This window comes from Hyla sarda, chromosome 11 (assembly GCF_029499605.1).
Source record: "Hyla sarda isolate aHylSar1 chromosome 11, aHylSar1.hap1, whole genome shotgun sequence".
In the NCBI taxonomy this organism is placed as follows: Eukaryota; Metazoa; Chordata; class Amphibia; order Anura; family Hylidae; genus Hyla; species Hyla sarda.
In genome coordinates, this window is record NC_079199.1 from 106,999,972 (window position 1) to 107,019,568 (window position 19,597).

At 42.6% G+C, this 19,597-nt stretch overlaps 1 protein-coding gene across 3 annotated transcripts in view; it reads right to left on the reverse strand.

The window, feature by feature from the left end:
* CGN (cingulin) overlaps window positions 1-17,974 on the reverse strand; it is a 36,931-nt gene extending 18,957 nt beyond the window's left edge. For 2 of the 3 annotated variants that reach the window (XM_056546004.1, XM_056546002.1), the window contains exon 1: window positions 17,932-17,974. The gene's annotated coding sequence lies outside the window, so the exon portion shown is untranslated. Of the gene's footprint in view, window positions 1-2,051; window positions 2,275-17,931 lie in introns of those variants that run through there. The other variant, XM_056546003.1, reaches the window with a different exon arrangement.
* Window positions 17,975-19,597: the final 1,623 nt, after the last annotated feature.

Here is a 19,597-nt window from a genome sequence, read left to right on the forward strand (position 1 = left end):
ACTATATCTATACTCCACCCAAACCTTGCAACAGGAGAACAGGGGGAGGGGAAGAATACTCTGCATTGCTGAACATTATCATACAATACATTATTTCTCTGGCTTCACACCACCTGTAATAGATCAGCGGTTGTCAAGTATGGTCGACAACCAGAGGGGCCAGCTTGGCCAAGCGCGCCTATATTTTCATTGGGGAGAGTGAGCGCCTCATGACTGCTTCGATCACCATCTGATAACATTATGCGTCCCCCCATTGTGGTGTGGTCTACCTGGGTAGCATGTGACTATGTGAAATACACAGTATCTCCTTGTCCTGTCTCCCCCCTCCAGGAAACCTGCAATTAACCTTGGCCGGGTGTTTATCTGCTCCTAATCTATCATTACACACAGCATAATAACCTCCAGGAAGATGAACAACACACACAAGGGCCCGGACTGACAAGAGCTGAGGTGTCGTGTCAACCAGGCGGCGGGAACAACACAGCAGCTAAGTAATGCAGCAAAGTAACCCCCCGGGGATATATGAGGAGCCTTCACCTTTGGTAACAATGTCGTCCATTGATAGAATTCATGGAGGTCGTCCCATTGGCCCCCAAACGTTTACCACAAAATACTCAAGATCAGTTGGAAGCCGTAGGAGTTTTTTGGTGCACAACAATAATAAGCAGGTCCATGGTATAAGTAATGCGCAGTTGCCACCAAAGATTTGATCAGTGGTAATTTCTCCCAATGTTCTGCTCTTCTGCGACGTTGCGTTGCTCTATGCAGCCGCATGGGAGGGAGCACTGGGAGTAAGTGACTTTCCTTCCCTAGCCAGAATGCTTTCAATTTTCATCCTACAGACTTATGAGGCTTATTTTGTGTGTTCACCAATTGTACTTTGTAAGGACATCACTCATTTTACCCCCAACATCTATGGTGAAACAAAAGAATAAATATAAATATAAATAAATATATATATGTTTTGGGGAGAAATTGAAAAACTACTTTTTAGCAAATTTTTATTTTTGTGGGGGGGGGGGGGGTTATTCTACAGAGTGCACTGTTTGGTGAAAATTACACATTGGGGGGGATTTATAAAGACATTTAGAAAGCTTTTAAACAACTTTTTTGTCGCACAATGTGTCTGTGCGACTTTTTGTGCGACAATTGCTTTAGAAACGTTTCCATGATTTTTACCCATTTAGAGCACTTTGTGCAGTGATCACTGATTTGCTATGTGCGAATGTTACAAAATTGTCGCAAGGTCCCAGAAAGACAGTTTTTCAGGTCAATTCAGCCCTGCCCTACATTTCCTGTGTATTTGTGCCTTTTCACACAAAAGTCGCATGTCTGCACAAAATCTGCAACGTTTTTAGCTTTTTAAGTTGCATCAGCAAAATGTATCAAAGTCTGTGTGCTGTTTGATAAATCTGGCGCAAGTCCGCAACTATCACCGCAACTTTTGTGCTCTAAAATAGTTAAAGAATTTACACCACTCTTTGTAAATGCCCCCTTATCTTTATTCTGCAGGTCCATACAAATTACAACAATACCTAGTTTATATAGGTTCAGCTTTAATTTACTACCTAAAAATTACACATTTTTTGTAATGAAAAAAAAAAAAAAAAAAATTAGTATGCTTAAATTGTCCCCTTCTGACCCCTATAGCTTTATAATTTTTCCATATACGGGGCTGTATGGGGGGCTAATTTTTTGTGCCGTGATCTGTACTTTTTTTCTTGATACCACATTTGCGTATATGAAACTTTTAAATCGCTTTTTATGAATTTTTTTGAGGAATAAATTGTGACAAGAAAGCTGCAATTTTGGATTTTGTTTTACGTTTACGCCGTTCGGGATCATTAACATTATGGGGGAGATTTATCAAACCCTGTCCAGAGGAAAAATTGCTGAGTTGCCCATAGCAACCAATCAGATCGCTGCTTTCATTTTTCAGAAGCCTTTTCAAAAATTAAAGAAGCGATCTGATTGGTTGCTATGGGCAACTCTGGACAGATTTTGATAAATCTCCCTATATATTTTGATAGTTGGGACATATACGCACGTACCTGTCCTCCGAGCATTCACTTGAGAGCACTCCCTGCCCCCCACCATACCAGCCAATCAATGACTACATCAGTGTATTGAAAGGGCAGAAGAGCAATGGCTCATAGTGGTGAAGGTTCCCTCAGATGTTATATAGACTGCACGGTCCCTGTATCTTTTGGAGATCTGAACCTTCTTTTGCCTTCAGAACCACAGCAAATGATAGCAGATAGATCACACTAAGTGGTGAAATGGATCGGCAGTAGTTCGGCCCATGTGGACAGGATCACTTCTCATAGCAGATGGAGGTGCTGACACTCTCAACAGCCCGTCCTACCTCATCCCAGAGATATCAATAGGACTAAGGCTCCTTTCACACTATGAGCATTCATCCGTTATTAAACATCAGTTTTCTGTGTAAAAACGGATGTATAATAACGGGTGCTAAAGGCTGAATAAATATTCATTCATCTGTTAAGACCCGTTATAACATCCCTCCTGTACGGCCGCTTTAACACCTCTGCATACGGACTCCCACGGCTGGGACTACTACTATTCCCATCATAGAACAGACTTCTATCCATGATGGGAGTAGCAGTTCCCTGGCTGCGGGAGTCTGCCGGTGGCTGGGGAGGCTACATTAGTGTTTGTACTACAACCCCATCGTGGAACAGACTGTTCCATGATGGGGGTTGTAGTACAGGGGCTGAGGGATTGATCGCATCTCATCAGAAGTGAGACCCGATGCAATTAGAAGTTATTAAACAGGGGAGAGGGCGGCATGCTGCGCTCCCCTGCGATGTACAATGTATTTACTGTACTTTCATTTTTAAATTCCCCGCTGGAAGCCCTTAATGGCCGGTAATGAGGAGCCATTCAGGGCTCCCGGTGGGGTTTTCAAATAGAAGCACTGTGGTGGGGGTATGATATATAGAATCGCTGGGGGGGTATATATCTTGTCCCTGCAGCGCGTGCGTGTATAATTATATAGTCCCCCAGGGACTTATGATAGCACTTACCTTGCTCCGTCGCGTCCGATCGGCGTTTGATTGCTCAAAGCCTGAGCTACAGGCTTGAGAAATCAACCCCCTATTACACTGATCCCTGCAAAGCTATGGCTTTGCAGTGATCAGGGTAAAAGATCAGTGTGTGCAGTGTTATAGCCCCCTATGGGATAACAATGATCAGTGTGTGCAGTGTTATAGCCCCCTATGGGATAACAATGATCAGTGTGTGCAGTGTTATAGCCCCCTATGGGAGCTATAACACTGCAAAAAAAAAAAAAAAAAGTTAATAAAGGGCATTTAACCCCTTCCCTAATAAAAGTTTGAATCACCCCCCTTTTCCCATAAAAACAAAACAAAAAAAATGTAAATAAAAATAAACATGTGGTATCGCTGCGTGCATAAATGTATGAACTATAAAAATATATAGTTGGTTAAACCGCACGGTCAATGGCGTACGTGCAAAAAAAATTCCAAAGTCCAAAATAGCGTGTTTTTGGTCACTTTTTATATCATAAAAAAATTTAATAAAAAGCGATCAAAAAGTCCTATTAATACAAAAATGGTACCGATAAAAACTTCAGAACACTGCGCAAAAAATGAGCCCTCATACCGCCCCATACACGGAAAAATAAAAGTTATAGGGGTCAGAAGATGACAATTTTTAACGTATAAATGATTAATGATTTTTTTCAGAAGTACGACAAAATCAAACCTATATAAGTAGGGGATCATTTTATTCGTATGGATCTACAGAATAAAGAGAAGGGGTCATTTTTACCGAAAAATGTACTACGTAGAAACAGAAGCCCCCAAAAGTTACAAAATGACATTTTTTCTTCAATTTTGTCGCACAATGAATTTTTTTTTCCGTTTCGCCGTGGATTTTTTTTGTAAAATAATGTCACTGCAAAGTAGAATTGGTGGCGCAAAAAATAAGCCATCATATGGAATTTTATGTGCAAAATTGAAAGCAATATGATTTTTAGAATGTTATGAGGAAAAAAATTTAAATGCAAAAACGGAAAACGCTGAGTCCTTAAGGGGTTAAAACAAAAGATGTTAATTAGTTATGGGAACTGTATGCGTTGTTTTTTCTTAACTTAAACCTCAGTATTTTGATTTAATTGCTGTGCTGGCACTTGGCGTGCAAAAGTTGGCGTGCATTACGGTTTGGGCACTCGGGCTCAAAAAGGTTCGCCATCACTGGTCTAAAAGTGGGCCCTCAAGTTACAATATTAATTGGTTCCAGGACGACCATTGTATGTTGAAACCAGAACTCTATGGAAACCTGGTAATTGGTTCTGAAGCCCCAAAATGTCATCCAAAAATAGGAAAAAGTGAGGATTAAAGGGGTAGTCCAGTGGTGAAAAACGTATCCCCTATCCTTAAGTTTGAGATCGCGGGGGGTCCGACCGCTGGGGCCCCCTGTGATCTCTCTGTACGGGGCCCCGGCTTTCCGGCCAGATAGCGGGTGTCGACCCCCGCACGATGCGGCGGCCGACACGCCCCTTCAATACATCTCTATGGCAGAGCCGGAGATTGCCGAAGGCAGCGCTTCAGCTCTGCCATAGAGTTGTATTGAGGGGGCGTGTTGGCCGCCGCTTCGTGCGGAGGTCGACACGCCCCCTTCCCGTGGGCTGTCGGGGCTCCGTACAGGAGATCGCAGGGGGCCCCAGCAGTCAGACCCCCCACGATCTCAAACTTATCCCCTATCCTTAGGATATGGGATAAGTTGCTCACCACTGGGTCACCACTGGACTACTCCTTTAAAGAAAATAAAGTAGATAATAAAGCAAGTCCTTACATATAAAAGTAAGAAAGATCTGCTGGGAGCTGTAATCACTGTGTCAGTGTTTCCTAACCAGGGTGCCTCCAGCTGTTGCAAAACTACAACGGGAGTTTTAGTTTTGCAACAGCTTGGGGGCACCCTGGTTGGGAAACAATGGTTTATGTAGAGGACAGGAGCTTCTTCAGGGTCCTATACAGTACACACAGTGTCCCAAATGGAGCCACTAACCCTGGCACAGGTAAGGAGTAGTACAGAACTTGTAGTTCCTCCCTGTACTGTAGGGGGCGCTACCAGACACCAGTCAGTGCTTGTACTTCAGTAATACAGGTGATTTACCAGTAAAATGCCCATTCTTATTGGTCAGTTCCTCCAGTTGTGACACGTTTCACAGATCTGGACTGTCCGGAGCATTGTATGTTGAGTCTGGTTTCAAGTTACAATGGTCCAGAAAAGACCATTGTATGTTGAAACTATTGTATGTTGAGTCCATTGTAAGTTAAGGGATCACTGTACAATAAGAGCAGGACATCACCCTGAGCCCACAATCACCTGCCGGGGGTCTGAAGTGAGGGCAACGAGCAAAAAAAAAAGGTAAGAAGCAATGGCCCAGTGCACAGGTAAGTGTCCCCAGGAGAACACGTGACCATCAGCAGTGAACAGGACAGACGGGATGTTATTGGCCTAGATCTGGCGATCCATGGTGGAGGTGACTGCACCCAGAGGAATGCTCTGCAGATGACACTATCAGGACAGACGGGATGTTATTGGCCTAGATCTGGTGATCCATGGTGGAGGTGACTGCACCCAGAGGAATGCTCTGCAGATGACACTATCAGGACAGACGGGATGTTATTGGCCTAGATCTGGTGATCCATGGTGGAGGTGACTGCACCCAGAGGAATGCTCTGCAGATGACACTATCAGGACAGACGGGATGTTATTGGCCTAGATCTGGTGATCCATGGTGGAGGTGACTGCACCCAGAGGAATGCTCTGCAGATGACACTATCAGGACGGGCAGGGATGTTATTGGCCTAGATCTGGTGATCCATGGTGGAGGTGACTGCACCCAGAGGAATGCTCTGCAGATGACACTATCAGGACAGGCAGGGATGTTATTGGCCTAGATCTGGCGATCCATGGTGGAGGTGACTGCACCCAGAGGAATGCTCTGCAGATGACACTATCAGGACGGGCAGGGATGTTATTGGCCTAGATCTGGTGATCCATGGTGGAGGTGACTGCACCCAGAGGAATGCTCTGCAGATGACACTATCAGGACAGGCAGGGATGTTATTGGCCTAGATCTGGCGATCCATGGTGGAGGTGACTGCACCCAGAGGAATGCTCTGCAGATGACACTATCAGGACAGGCAGGGATGTTATTGGCCTAGATCTGGCGATCCATGGTGGAGGTGACTGCACCCAGAGGAATGCTCTGCAGATGACACTATCAGGACGGGCAGGGATGGGCTAGTTTCACTGCACTGCAATTAGTTTCACTGTCAGGAGAAGCAGCCGCCTGATCCGCGGCCTCTGTGGAGCATTAACCTCTTCCCAGCCAGGATATGAACCTAGTATATCCCAGACTCAGGACTGAACACTCCGAGAGCCAAAGTAACGCAAAAGAAACAGATGTAAAACTTTCAGAAATTATGAAGCCATTTTATTTAGAATAACATTTAAAAAAAATCAATGCGCTATTGTTCTGACCATTTTACCGAAAGGAGGAAAATAGGCAAATAGTCCATTATCAGTGATATTGGGGGGGGGGGGGGACGAGAACGTTCTCGGTGATGGAGGGGGGCGAGAACGTTATCGGTGATGGAAGGGGGCGAGAACGTTATCGTGATGGAAGGGGGCGAGAACATTATCTGTGATGGAGGGGGGCGAGAACGTTATCGTGATGGAGGGGGGCGAGAACGTTATCGGTGATGGAAGGGGGCGAGAACGTTATCGGTGATGGAGGGGGGCGAGAACGTTATCGTGATGGAGGGGGGCGAGAACGTTATCGTGATGGAGGGGGGCGAGAACGTTATCGTGATGGAGGGGGGGCGAGAACGTTATCGGTGATGGAGGGGGGCGAGAACGTTATCGGTGATGGAAGGGGGCGAGAACGTTATCGGTGATGGAAGGGGGCGAGAACGTTATCGGTGATGGAAGGGGGCGAGAACGTTATCGGTGATGGAAGGGGGCGAGAACGTTATCGGTGATGGAAGGGGGCGAGAACGTTATCGGTGATGGAAGGGGGCGAGAACGTTATCGGTGATGGAAGGGGGCGAGAACGTTATCGTGATGGAAGGGGGCGAGAACGTTATCGTGATGGAAGGGGGCGAGAACGTTATCGTGATGGAAGGGGGCGAGAACGTTATCGGTGATGGAGGGGGGCGAGAACATTATCTGTGATGGAGGGGGGCGAGAACATTATCTGTGATGGAAGGGGGCGAGAACGTTATCGTGATGGAAGGGGGCGAGAACGTTATCGTGATGGAGGGGGGCGAGAACGTTATCGTGATGGAGGGGGGCGAGAACGTTATCGTGATGGAGGGGGGCGAGAACGTTATCGTGATGGAGGGGGGCGAGAACGTTATCGTGATGGAGGGGGGCGAGAACGTTATCGTGATGGAGGGGGGCGAGAACGTTATCGTGATGGAGGGGGGCGAGAACGTTATCTGTGATGGAGGGGGCGAGAACGTTATCGGTGATGGAGGGGGGGCGAGAACGTTATCGCTGATGGAGGGGGGGCGAGAACGTTATCGCTGATGGAGGGGTCGAACACATTATCTGTGGCTGTGATGGGGGGCAGACCACATAGCTGCAATTGGAGGGGAACATTAGCAATTAGCTGTCATGGAGTAGACAACATTAGCTATAGCTATGATGGGGGGGGGGAGACCATTAGCTGTTATTAAGAATAGACGATTACCTGTGATGATGGGGGGGGGGGGGACATTATCTGTGATGGGAGACCATTAGTAGGAGCAAGATAGATATATATACAGTGACCCCCCGACTTACGATGGCCCCGACATATGATCATTTCAACATATGATGGCCTCTCAGAGCCCATCGTATGTTGAAGGCAGCCTCGAAATATGATGCTGCTGTGTGTCGGGTCCATCGTACAAACACCTATCTGACAGCGCTGACAACTTCACCAAATGACAGATAGTTGTATAATGTCCCCCGTGTGCCCCGTTCTGCCTCCTGTCACTCACATGCTGTCCTGCTAACTCATACAGGCTTCCACTGTGAGCTCCGTGTAAGCCCCGCCCCCAGTGCAGCCATAGCCAATAGCCTGCTGCATCTTGCTGCAGGCATCCAATGAGCTGCTGGCTGCCCTCCCCTTCCTTTCCTATAGAGCTGTAGTCGGCAGGATGGTAATGGAGGACATTCTGTCCCCCCTGAAGGTATATAAAGAACTGTACAGTCCTGTATACAATGTCACACATCACATACAATACATATACACACTATACACCCCATACATCAATGTTTCCCTATCAGTGTGCCTCCAGCTGTTGCAAAACTATAACTCTCAGCATGCCCAGACAGTCAATGGCTGTACATGCATGCTGGGAGTTGTAGTTATGCAACAGCTGGAGGCACCCTGGTTTGTTAAACACTCCCCATACACTCCACATACAATGGTCATCCCAGAACCAATCAGCAGTTTCCCATAGAGAAATGTATTCAACATACAATGGTTCCGAGGCCCCAGAACCAATTACCATTTATACATAGACATATGTACTCGACATATGATGGTTTCAACATATGATGGTTCTCCTGGAACCAATTAATATCATATGTTGAGGGACCACTGTATATATGTCCATTAAAGGGGTACTCAGACGGAAGAAAACTTTTTTTTTCTCTCTTTCAAATCAACTGGTGCCAGAAAGTTAAACAGATTTGTAAATAACTTCTATTAAAATATCTTAATCCTTCCAGTACTTATCAGCTGCTGTATGCTCCACAGGAAGTTGTGTAGTTCTTTCCTGTGTGACCACAGTGCTCTCTGCTGCCATCTGTCTGTGTCAGGAACTGTCCAGAGCAGGAGGGATTTGCTATCGGGATTTGCTCCTACTCTGGACAGTTTCTGACATGGACAGAGGTGTCAGCCGAGAGCACTGTGGTCAGGCTGGAAAGGTCTACACAACTTCCCGTGGAGCATACAGCAGCTGATAATTACTGGAAGGATTAAGATTTTTTAATAGAAGTAATTTGCAAATTGTTTAACTTTCTGGAACCAGTTGAGCCAATCTGAGAACAGGAACATCAGCTACTGTAATACCAGAATATGGAGTTCAGCCACAACCAAACTAAACTGAGACCTTTTCCCTGCAGCGCCCCTAGAGGCAGAGTTGTGAATTGCTCATCTAGAAATAATGATATTCTCAGGTCAGACTGAAGAACATGTAAAGATTCTCAGAAGTCTTTTATGAAGGTCTTGATGTTCTGTAGTGTGAACACAGTGTTATATACAGGTTATTTATCATCATAAAACATATTCCATACTCCTTTTTGTTTCTCAATTTTTCCATAAAAAAAGCCCAAAACACATCTTTAGAAAGAAATGGAAAAAAAATGGTTTTCAGAATTTTTCTCTAGGCCGGCAGGGCAATGGGATACAATCTAGTGCTCCCTGTTATCAGCCATGTATGTATTGCTTATCAATGAGATGGGTGGCAAGAAGTGCAGTTCCCTCCATGATCCACACATCACATGACCCCCCCCCCCCCCCCGAGTGCTGAGAACAATCTTTATATGTGATGATATCATCCGCTCCTCTTATAACGCTCCAGTACTGATATAACCTCTATATATTACATCATATGTGATATCAGCCGCTCCTCTTATAACGCTCCAGTACTGATATAATCTCTATATATTACATCATATGTGATATCAGCCGCTCCTCTTATAACGCTCCAGTACTGATATAACCTCTATATATTACATCATATGTGATGATATCAGCCGCTCCTCTTATAACGCTCCAGTACTGATATAACCTCTATATATTACATCATATGTGATATCAGCCGCTCCTCTTATAACACTCCAGTACTGATATAACCTCTATATATTACATCATGTGATATCATCCGCTCCTCTTATAACGCTCCAGTACTGATATAATATCTATATATTACATCATATGTGATATCAGCCGCTCCTCTTATAACACTCCAGTACTGATATAACCTCTATATATTACATCATATGTGATATCAGCCGCTCCTCTTATAACGCTCCAGTACTGATATAACCTCTATATATTACATCATATGTGATATCAGCCGCTCCTCTTATAACGCTCCAGTACTGATATAACCTCTATATATTACATCATATGTGACTGATATCATCCGCTCCTCTTATAACGCTCCAGTACTGATATAACCTCTATATATTACATCATATGTGATGATATCAGCCGCTCCTCTTATAACGCTCCAGTACTGATATAACCTCTATATATTATATCATATGTGATATCAGCCGCTCCTCTTATAACGCTCCAGTACTGATATAACCTCTATATATTACATCATATGTGACTGATATCATCCGCTCCTCTTATAACGCTCCAGTACTGATATAACCTCTATATATTACATCATATGTGACTGATATCATCCGCTCCTCTTATAACGCTCCAGTACTGATATAACCTCTATATATTACATCATATGTGATATCAGCCGCTCCTCTTATAACGCTCCAGTACTGATATAACCTCTATATATTACATCATATGTGACTGATATCAGCAGCTCCTCTTATAACGCTCCAGTACTGATATAATATCTATATATTACATCATATGTGATTATATCAGCCGCACCTCTTATATAGAGGTTATATCAGTACTGGAGCGTTATATTACATCATATGTGATGATATCAGCCGCACCTCTTATAACGCTCCAGTACTGATATAATCTCTATATATTACATCATATGTGATATCAGCCGCTCCTCTTATAACGCTCCAGTTCTGATATAACCTCTATATATTACATCATATGTGACTGATATCAGCCGCTCCTCTTATAACCTCTATATATTACATCATGTGTGATATCAGCCGCTCCTCTTATAACGCTCCAGTACTGATATAACCTCTATATATTACATCATATGTGACATATCAGCCGCTCCTCTTATAACCTCTATATATTACATCATATGTGATGATATCAGCCGCTCCTCTTATAACACTCCAGTACTGATATAACCTCTATATATTACATCATATGTGACTGATATCAGCCGCTCCTCTTATAACCTCTATATATTACATCATGTGTGATATCAGCCGCTCCTCTTATAACACTCCAGTACTGATATAACCTCTATATATTACATCATATGTGATGATATCAGCCGCTCCTCTTATAACACTCCAGTACTGATATAACCTCTATATATTACATCATATGTGACTGATATCAGCCGCTCCTCTTATAACCTCTATATATTACATCATGTGTGATATCAGCCGCTCCTCTTATAACACTCCAGTACTGATATAACCTCTATATATTACATCATATGTGATGATATCAGCTGCTCCTCTTATAACGCTCCAGTACTGATATAACCTCTATATATTACATCATATGTGATATCAGCCGCTCCTCTTATAACGCTCCAGTACTGATATAACCTCTATATATTACATCATATGTGATATCATCCGCTCCTCTTATAACGCTCCAGTACTGATATAACCTCTATATATTACATCATATGTGATATCAGCCGCTCCTCTTATAACGCTCCAGTACTGATATAACCTCTATATATTACATCATATGTGACTGATATCAGCCGCTCCTCTTATAACCTCTATATATGACATCATATGTGATGATATCACTATATCCTCTTATAAGGTTGACCGGCCGTATCTTTCCTCAGGTGGTTGCGGTGAGTGATATATATTACAGCTGCTCTATCTATAGAATTGCTGACACTATAACTGTACGTGAAGCTGTCCCCACTGCAGTCTGATGACATCATAGGGACAGAATTTGTTGCATGTCGTCATCGCTCCTGTAAATAAGGGAGCAGTAGAGAGCACTGTGCACTGACCATTGCTCTGCTGTATAATGTTAAGGAAGACGCATTCACCTGGGAGAGCCGGACAGGACAGATCCACAACACTGCGCAACTCATGGCCCGAGATCAATCCAAAAGAATTTACTTTTCAACAAATTATGAAGATTTGTAACATTCTGTGATCACTTTGTTGGATTGAGGGCAGAATGATGGGGAACACAAGAAGCAACAGAACAAGATGTGACAGAAGTAACCGGGGGTGAAGACTTTCTGGATACATTGTATACAGTGGGGATCAAAAGTTTGGGCACCCCAGGTAAAAATTTGTATTAATGTGCATAAAGAAGCCAAGGAAAGATGGAAAAATCTCCAAAAGGCATCAAATTACAGATTAGACATTCTTATAATATGTCACAAAAAGTTACATTTTATTTCCATCACTTTCACTTTCATAATAACAGAAAACAAAAAAATGGCGTCTGCAAAAGTTTGTGCCCCCTGCAGAGTTTATTGCATGTACTGCCCCTTAGGCAAGTATCACAGCTTGTAAACGCTTTGTAGCAGCCAAGAGTCTTCCAGTTCTTGTTTGAGGTATCTTTGCCCATTCTTCCTTACAAAAGTCTTCAAGTTCTTGGAGATTTCTGGGCTGTCTGTCACACACTGCTCTTTTAAGGTCTGTCCATAGATTTACAATTATGTTGAGGTCAGGAGATTGTGAAGACCATGGCAAAACCTTCAGTTTACGCCTCTTGATGTAATCCCTGTGGATTTCGAGGTGTGTTTAGGATCATTAACCATTTGTAGAAGCCATCCTCTCTTTAACTTCAGCTTTTTCACAGATGGCATCAAGTTAGCATCCAAAATTTGCTGAAATTTTATTGAATCCATTTTTCCTTCTACTCGTGAGATGTTCCCTGTGCCACTGGCTGCAATACAACCCCAAAGCATGATTGATCCACCCACATGCTTAACAGTTGGACAGAGGTTCTTTTCATTAAATTCTGTTCCCCTTCTTCCCCAAACATACCTTTGCTCATTCCGGCCAAAAAATTCAATTTTAACCTCATTGGTCCACAGAACTTGTTTCCAAAATGCATCAGGCTTGTCTATATGTTCATTTGCAAAGTTCAAATGCTGATTTTTGTGGTGAGGACGTAGAAGAGGTTTTCTTCTGATGACTCTTCCATGAAGACCATATTTGTACAAGTATCTCTTTATAGTGGAATAGTGAACCACAAATCCAGTGTCTGCCAGATCTTTCTGGAGGGATTGTGCAGTCAAACGTGGGTTTTGAATTGTTTTTCTCACAATCCTGCGAACTGTTCTGTCTGATATTTTTCTTGGTCTTCCAGATCTTGCTTTAACTTCCACTGTTCCTGATGATTGCCATTCCTTAATTACATTCCGAACAGAGGATATTGACATCTGAAAACGTTTTGCTATCTTCTTATAGCCTTCTCCAGCTTTGTGAGCGTCAACTAGTTTCAGTTTCAGATTTCTAGACAACTGTTTAGAAGAACCCATGGTGCTGATTGTTGGGGCAAGCTCAGGCGAGTCTGGGCATTTAACACCTTTGAGATTGACTTCACCTGGTCTTCCCAGATGATGATTGAGAACAATCCATGACACTGACAGGTCTCAGCTTTGCAAAGGGGGCAGTGCATGCTATAAATTCTGCAGGGGGCACAAACTTTTGCAGACGCAATTTTTTTGTTTTCTGTTATTTTGAAAGTGTAAATGATGGAAATAAAATGTAACTTTTGTTGACATATTATAAGAATGTCTAATCTGTAATTTGATGCCTTTTGGAGATTTTTCCATCTTCCCTTGGCTTCTTTATGCAGATTAATACAAATTTTTACCTGGGGTGCCCAAACTTTTCATCCCCACTGTATAGTGACTTTTTAATCTTTTCTGAATTCCGCTTGAAAACGATGTCGGGCAGAATTTTTTTTTACCATTGACTTCTATTGGTTTCTGCTTGTGGATTCCTCTTGAAGGATGAACATGTTCTTTCTTCAAGCAAAAAGGAATTCAGCGTTGGAATTTTTGGATTTTTCTAATAGCCATTTTAACCCAGTATTTTGTGACAGAAGAAATAGTGCATGCAGGATGGGGCTATATCTACACCAGACAGGTATATACAGTATATACTGCATATTGTGTTCTGTCCTCACAGCATGAATAATACACAGGATAAGAATATAATATACAGACAGGTATATACAGTATATACTGCATATTGTGTTCTGTCCTCACAGCATAAGAATATAATAATACACCAGACAGGTATATACAGTATATACGGCATATTGTGTTCTGTCCTCACAGCATGAATAATACACAGGATAAGAATATAATACACAGACAGGTATATACAGGATATACTGCATATTGGGTTCTGTCCTCACAGCATGAATAATACACAGGATAAGAATATAATATACAGACAGGTATATACAGGATATACTGCATATTGTGTTCTGTCCTCACAGCATGAATAATACACAGGATAAGAATATAATACACAGACAGGTGTAATATAAAAGGACGACCATAAAATGACACAGGATAAGAGATCATATATGTAGGGACTGCTGTAACCCACCGGATGGGGAGATAATCCACATGGACCGGCATATGCTAATGTGTATAGTAATACACAGGGAAAGAAGTAATAAATAAGACATACGGTAGATGTAATACACAGGGATAAGTAATACAGCAAAAAAATAAAATAAAAGTACAAACAGACAGAGGTTATTTAGAACACAGTATAAAATTTATACTGACAGGTGTAATACACAGGATGGGTATAATATAATACTGTATATAGTGACAGGTGTAATATACAGGACAGGGTATGAAATAATACAGTATATAGTGACAGGTGTAATACACAGGACAGGGTATAACATAATACTGTATATAGTGACAGGTGTAATACACAGGACGGGGGTATAAAATAACACAGTATATAGTGACAGGTGTAATACACAGGACAGGGTATATAATAATACAGTATATAGTGACAGGTGTAATACACAGGACAGGGTATATAATAATACAGTATATAGTGACAGGTGTAATACACAGGACGGGGTATATAATAATACAGTATATAGTGACAGGTGTAATACACAGGACGGGGTATACAATAACAGTATATAGTGACAGGTGTAATACACAGGACATAGTATATAATATAATACTGTATATAGTGACAGGTGTAATATACAGGACAAGGTATGAAATAATACAGTATATAGTGACAGGTGTAATACACAGGACAGGGTATATAATAATACAGTATATAGTGACAGATGTAATACACAGGACGGGGTATAAAATAATACAGTATATAGTGACAGGTGTAATATACAGGACAAGGTATGAAATAATACAGTATATAATGACAGGCGTAATACACAGGACAGGGTATATAATAATACTGTATATAGTGACAGGTGTAATACACAGGACGGGGTATATAATAATACAGTATATAGTGACAGGTGTAATACACAGGACGGGGTATAAAATAATACAGTATATAGTGACAGGTGTAATATACAGGACAAGGTATGAAATAATACAGTATATAGTGACAGGTGTAATACACAGGACAGGGTATATAATAATACTGTATATAGTGACAGGTGTAATACACAGGACGGGGTATATAATAATACAGTATATAGTGACAGGTGTAATACACAGGACGGGGTATACAATAACAGTATATAGTGACAGGTGTAATACACAGGACGGGGTATATAATAACACAGTATATAGTGACAGGTGTAATACACAGGACATAGTATTTAATAATACAGTATATAGTGACAGGTGTAATACACAGGACGGGGTATATAATAACAGTATATAGTGACAGGTGTAATACACAGGACGGGGTATATAATAATACAGTATATAGTGACAGGTGTAATACACAGGACGGGGTATATAATAATACAGTATATAGTGACAGGTGTAATACACAGGACGGGGTATATAATAATACAGTATATAGTGACAGGTGTAATACACAGGACGGGGTATATAATAACACAGTATATAGTGACAGGTGTAATACACAGGACGGGGTATATAATAACACAGTATATAGTGACAGGTGTAATACACAGGACGGGGTATATAATAACAGTATATAGTGACAGGTGTAATACACAGGACGGGGTATATAATAACAGTATATAGTGACAGGTGTAATACACAGGACGGGGTATATAATAATACAGTATATAGTGACAGGTGTAATACACAGGACGGGGTATATAATAATACAGTATATAGTGACAGGTGTAATACACAGGACGGGGTATATAATAACAGTATATAGTGACAGGTGTAATACACAGGACATGGTATATAATAACAGTATATAGTGACAGGTGTAATACACAGGACGGGGTATATAATAATACAGTATATAGTGACAGGTGTAATACACAGGACGGGGTATATAATAACAGTATATAGTGACAGGTGTAATACACAGGACATAGTATATAATAACAGTATATAGTGACAGGTGTAATACACAGGACGGGGTATATAATTACAGTATATAGTGACAGGTGTAATACACAGGACGGGGTATATAATAATACAGTATATAGTGACAGGTGTAATACACAGGACGGGGTATATAATAATACAGTATATAGTGACAGGTGTAATACACAGGACGGGGTATATAATAATACAGTATATAGTGACAGGTGTAATACACAGGACGGGGTATATAATAATACAGTATATAGTGACAGGTGTAATACACAGGACGGGGTATATAATAATACAGTATATAGTGACAGGTGTAATACACAGGACGGGGTATATAATAACAGTATATAGTGACAGGTGTAATACACAGGACGGGGTATATAATAACAGTATATAGTGACAGGTGTAATACACAGGACGGGGTATATAATAATACAGTATATAGTGACAGGTGTAATACACAGGACGGGGTATATAATAACAGTATATAGTGACAGGTGTAATACACAGGACGGGGTATAACAGTATATAGTGACAGGTGTAATACACAGGACGGGGTATATAATAATACAGTATATAGTGACAGGTGTAATACACAGGACGGGGTATATAATAACAGTATATAGTGACAGGTGTAATACACAGGACGGGGTATATAATAACAGTATATAGTGACAGGTGTAATACACAGGACGGGGTATATAATAACAGTATATAGTGACAGGTGTAATACACAGGACGGGGTATATAATAATACAGTATATAGTGACAGGTGTAATACACAGGACGGGGTATATAATAATACAGTATATAGTGACAGGTGTAATACACAGGACGGGGTATATAATAATACAGTATATAGTGACAGGTGTAATACACAGGACGGGGTATATAATAATACAGTATATAGTGACAGGTGTAATACACAGGACGGGGTATATAATAATACAGTATATAGTGACAGGTGTAATACACAGGACGGGGTATATAATAATACAGTATATAGTGACAGGTGTAATACACAGGACGGGGTATATAATAACACAGTATATAGTGACAGGTGTAATACACAGGACGGGGTATATAATAACAGTATATAGTGACAGGTGTAATACACAGGACGGGGTATATAATAACAGTATATAGTGACAGGTGTAATACACAGGACGGGGTATATAATAACACAGTATATAGTGACAGGTGTAATACACAGGACGGGGTATATAATAACACAGTATATAGTGACAGGTGTAATACACAGGACGGGGTATATAATAACACAGTATATAGTGACAGGTGTAATACACAGGACGGGGTATATAATAACAGTATATAGTGACAGGTGTAATACACAGGACGGGGTATATAATAATACAGTATATAGTGACAGGTGTGATATAATGAGGCAGATGATAACCGCAGTATTAGCCGCCGTTCCCGCAGCCCTCAGGCCCGGCCTCCCCCCTCCTATCCCGGTCCTTCCCCGCTCCTCTCCCGCTCTCACCTCCTCAGCTCCGGCTCCCGTCTTCTCCAACCTGACACTAACCTGCACCTCCAGCCGCACAGCAGCCCCTCCCTGTGACCACGCCCCTCCACATACCGGTGCCAATCACATTCCTCAATTCTCGGTCCCTGCGCCCTTCCCTCACTCTCATTGGTTAAGAGCCTGAGGAGGCGGGGACAGAAGGTGAGCTCACGCATAACCTGAAGCAGAGCGGGTACAGGTCATGTGACGTGCGGCTGGCAGCCGCCATGTTTCTAGTTGTTAAGCAACCATGGTTTGGAGACAGCCATCCTGTAGCGCAGTGTGAGGGAGCAGTGGCCTGCTGGGATATGTAGTGCCTGATCATGGTGGGAGCTCAGTGCTAGAGGATTACTGCTGGGATATGTAGTGCCTGATCATGGTGGGAGTTCAGTGCTAGGGGATTACTGCTGGGATATGTAGTGCCTGATCATGGTGGGAGCTCAGTGCTAGAGGATTACTGCTGGGATATGTAGTGCCTGATCATGGTGGGAGCTCAGTGCTAGAGGATTACTGCTGGGATATGTAGTGCCTGATCATGGTGGGAGTTCAGTGCTAGAGGATTACTGCTGGGATATGTAGTGCCTGATCATGGTGGGAGCTCAGTGCTAGAGGATTACTGCTGGGATATGTAGTGCCTGATCATGGTGGGAGTTCAGTGCTAGAGGATTACTGCTGGGATATGTAGTGCCTGATCATGGTGGGAGCTCAGTGCTAGAGGATTACTGCTGGGATATGTAGTGCCTGATCATGGTGGGAGTTCAGAGCTAGAGGATTACTGCTGGGATATGTAGTGCCTGATCATGGTGGGAGTTCAGTGCTAGGGGATTACTGCTGGGATATGTAGTGCCTGATCATGGTGGGAGTTCAGTGCTATAGGGTTACTGCTGGGATATGTAGTGCCTGATCATGGTGGGAGTTCAGTGCTAGAGGATTACTGCTGGGATATGTAGTGCCTGATCATGGTGGGAGTTCAGAGCTAGAGGATTACTGCTGGGATATGTAATGCCTGATCATGGTGGGAGCTCAGTGCTAGAGGATTACTGCTGGGATATGTAGTGCCTGATCATGGTGGGAGCTCAGTGCTAGAGGATTACTGCTGGGATATGTAGTGCCTGATCATGGTGGGAGTTCAGTGCTAGAGGATTACTGCTGGGATATGTAGTGCCTGATCATGGTGGGAGTTCAGTGCTAGAGGATTACTGCTGGGATATGTAGTGCCTGATCATGGTGGGAGTTCAGTGCTAGAGGATTACTGCTGGGATATGTAGTGCCTGATCATGGTGGGAGCTCAGTGCTAGAGGATTACTGCTGGGATATGTAGTGTCTGATCATGGTGGGAGTTCAGTGCTAGAGGATTACTGCTGGGATATGTAGTGCCTGATCATGGTGGGAGTTCAGTGCTAGAGGATTACTGCTGGGATATGTAGTGCCTGATCATGGTGGGAGTTCAGTGCTAGGGGATTACTGCTGGGATATGTAGTGCCTGATCATGGTGAGAGTTCAGAGCTAGAGGATTACTGCTGGGATATGTAATGCCTGATCATGGTGGGAGCTCAGTGCTAGAGGATTACTGCTGGGATATGTAGTGCCTGATCATGGTGGGAGTTCAGTGCTAGGGGATTACTGCTGGGATATGTAGTGCCTG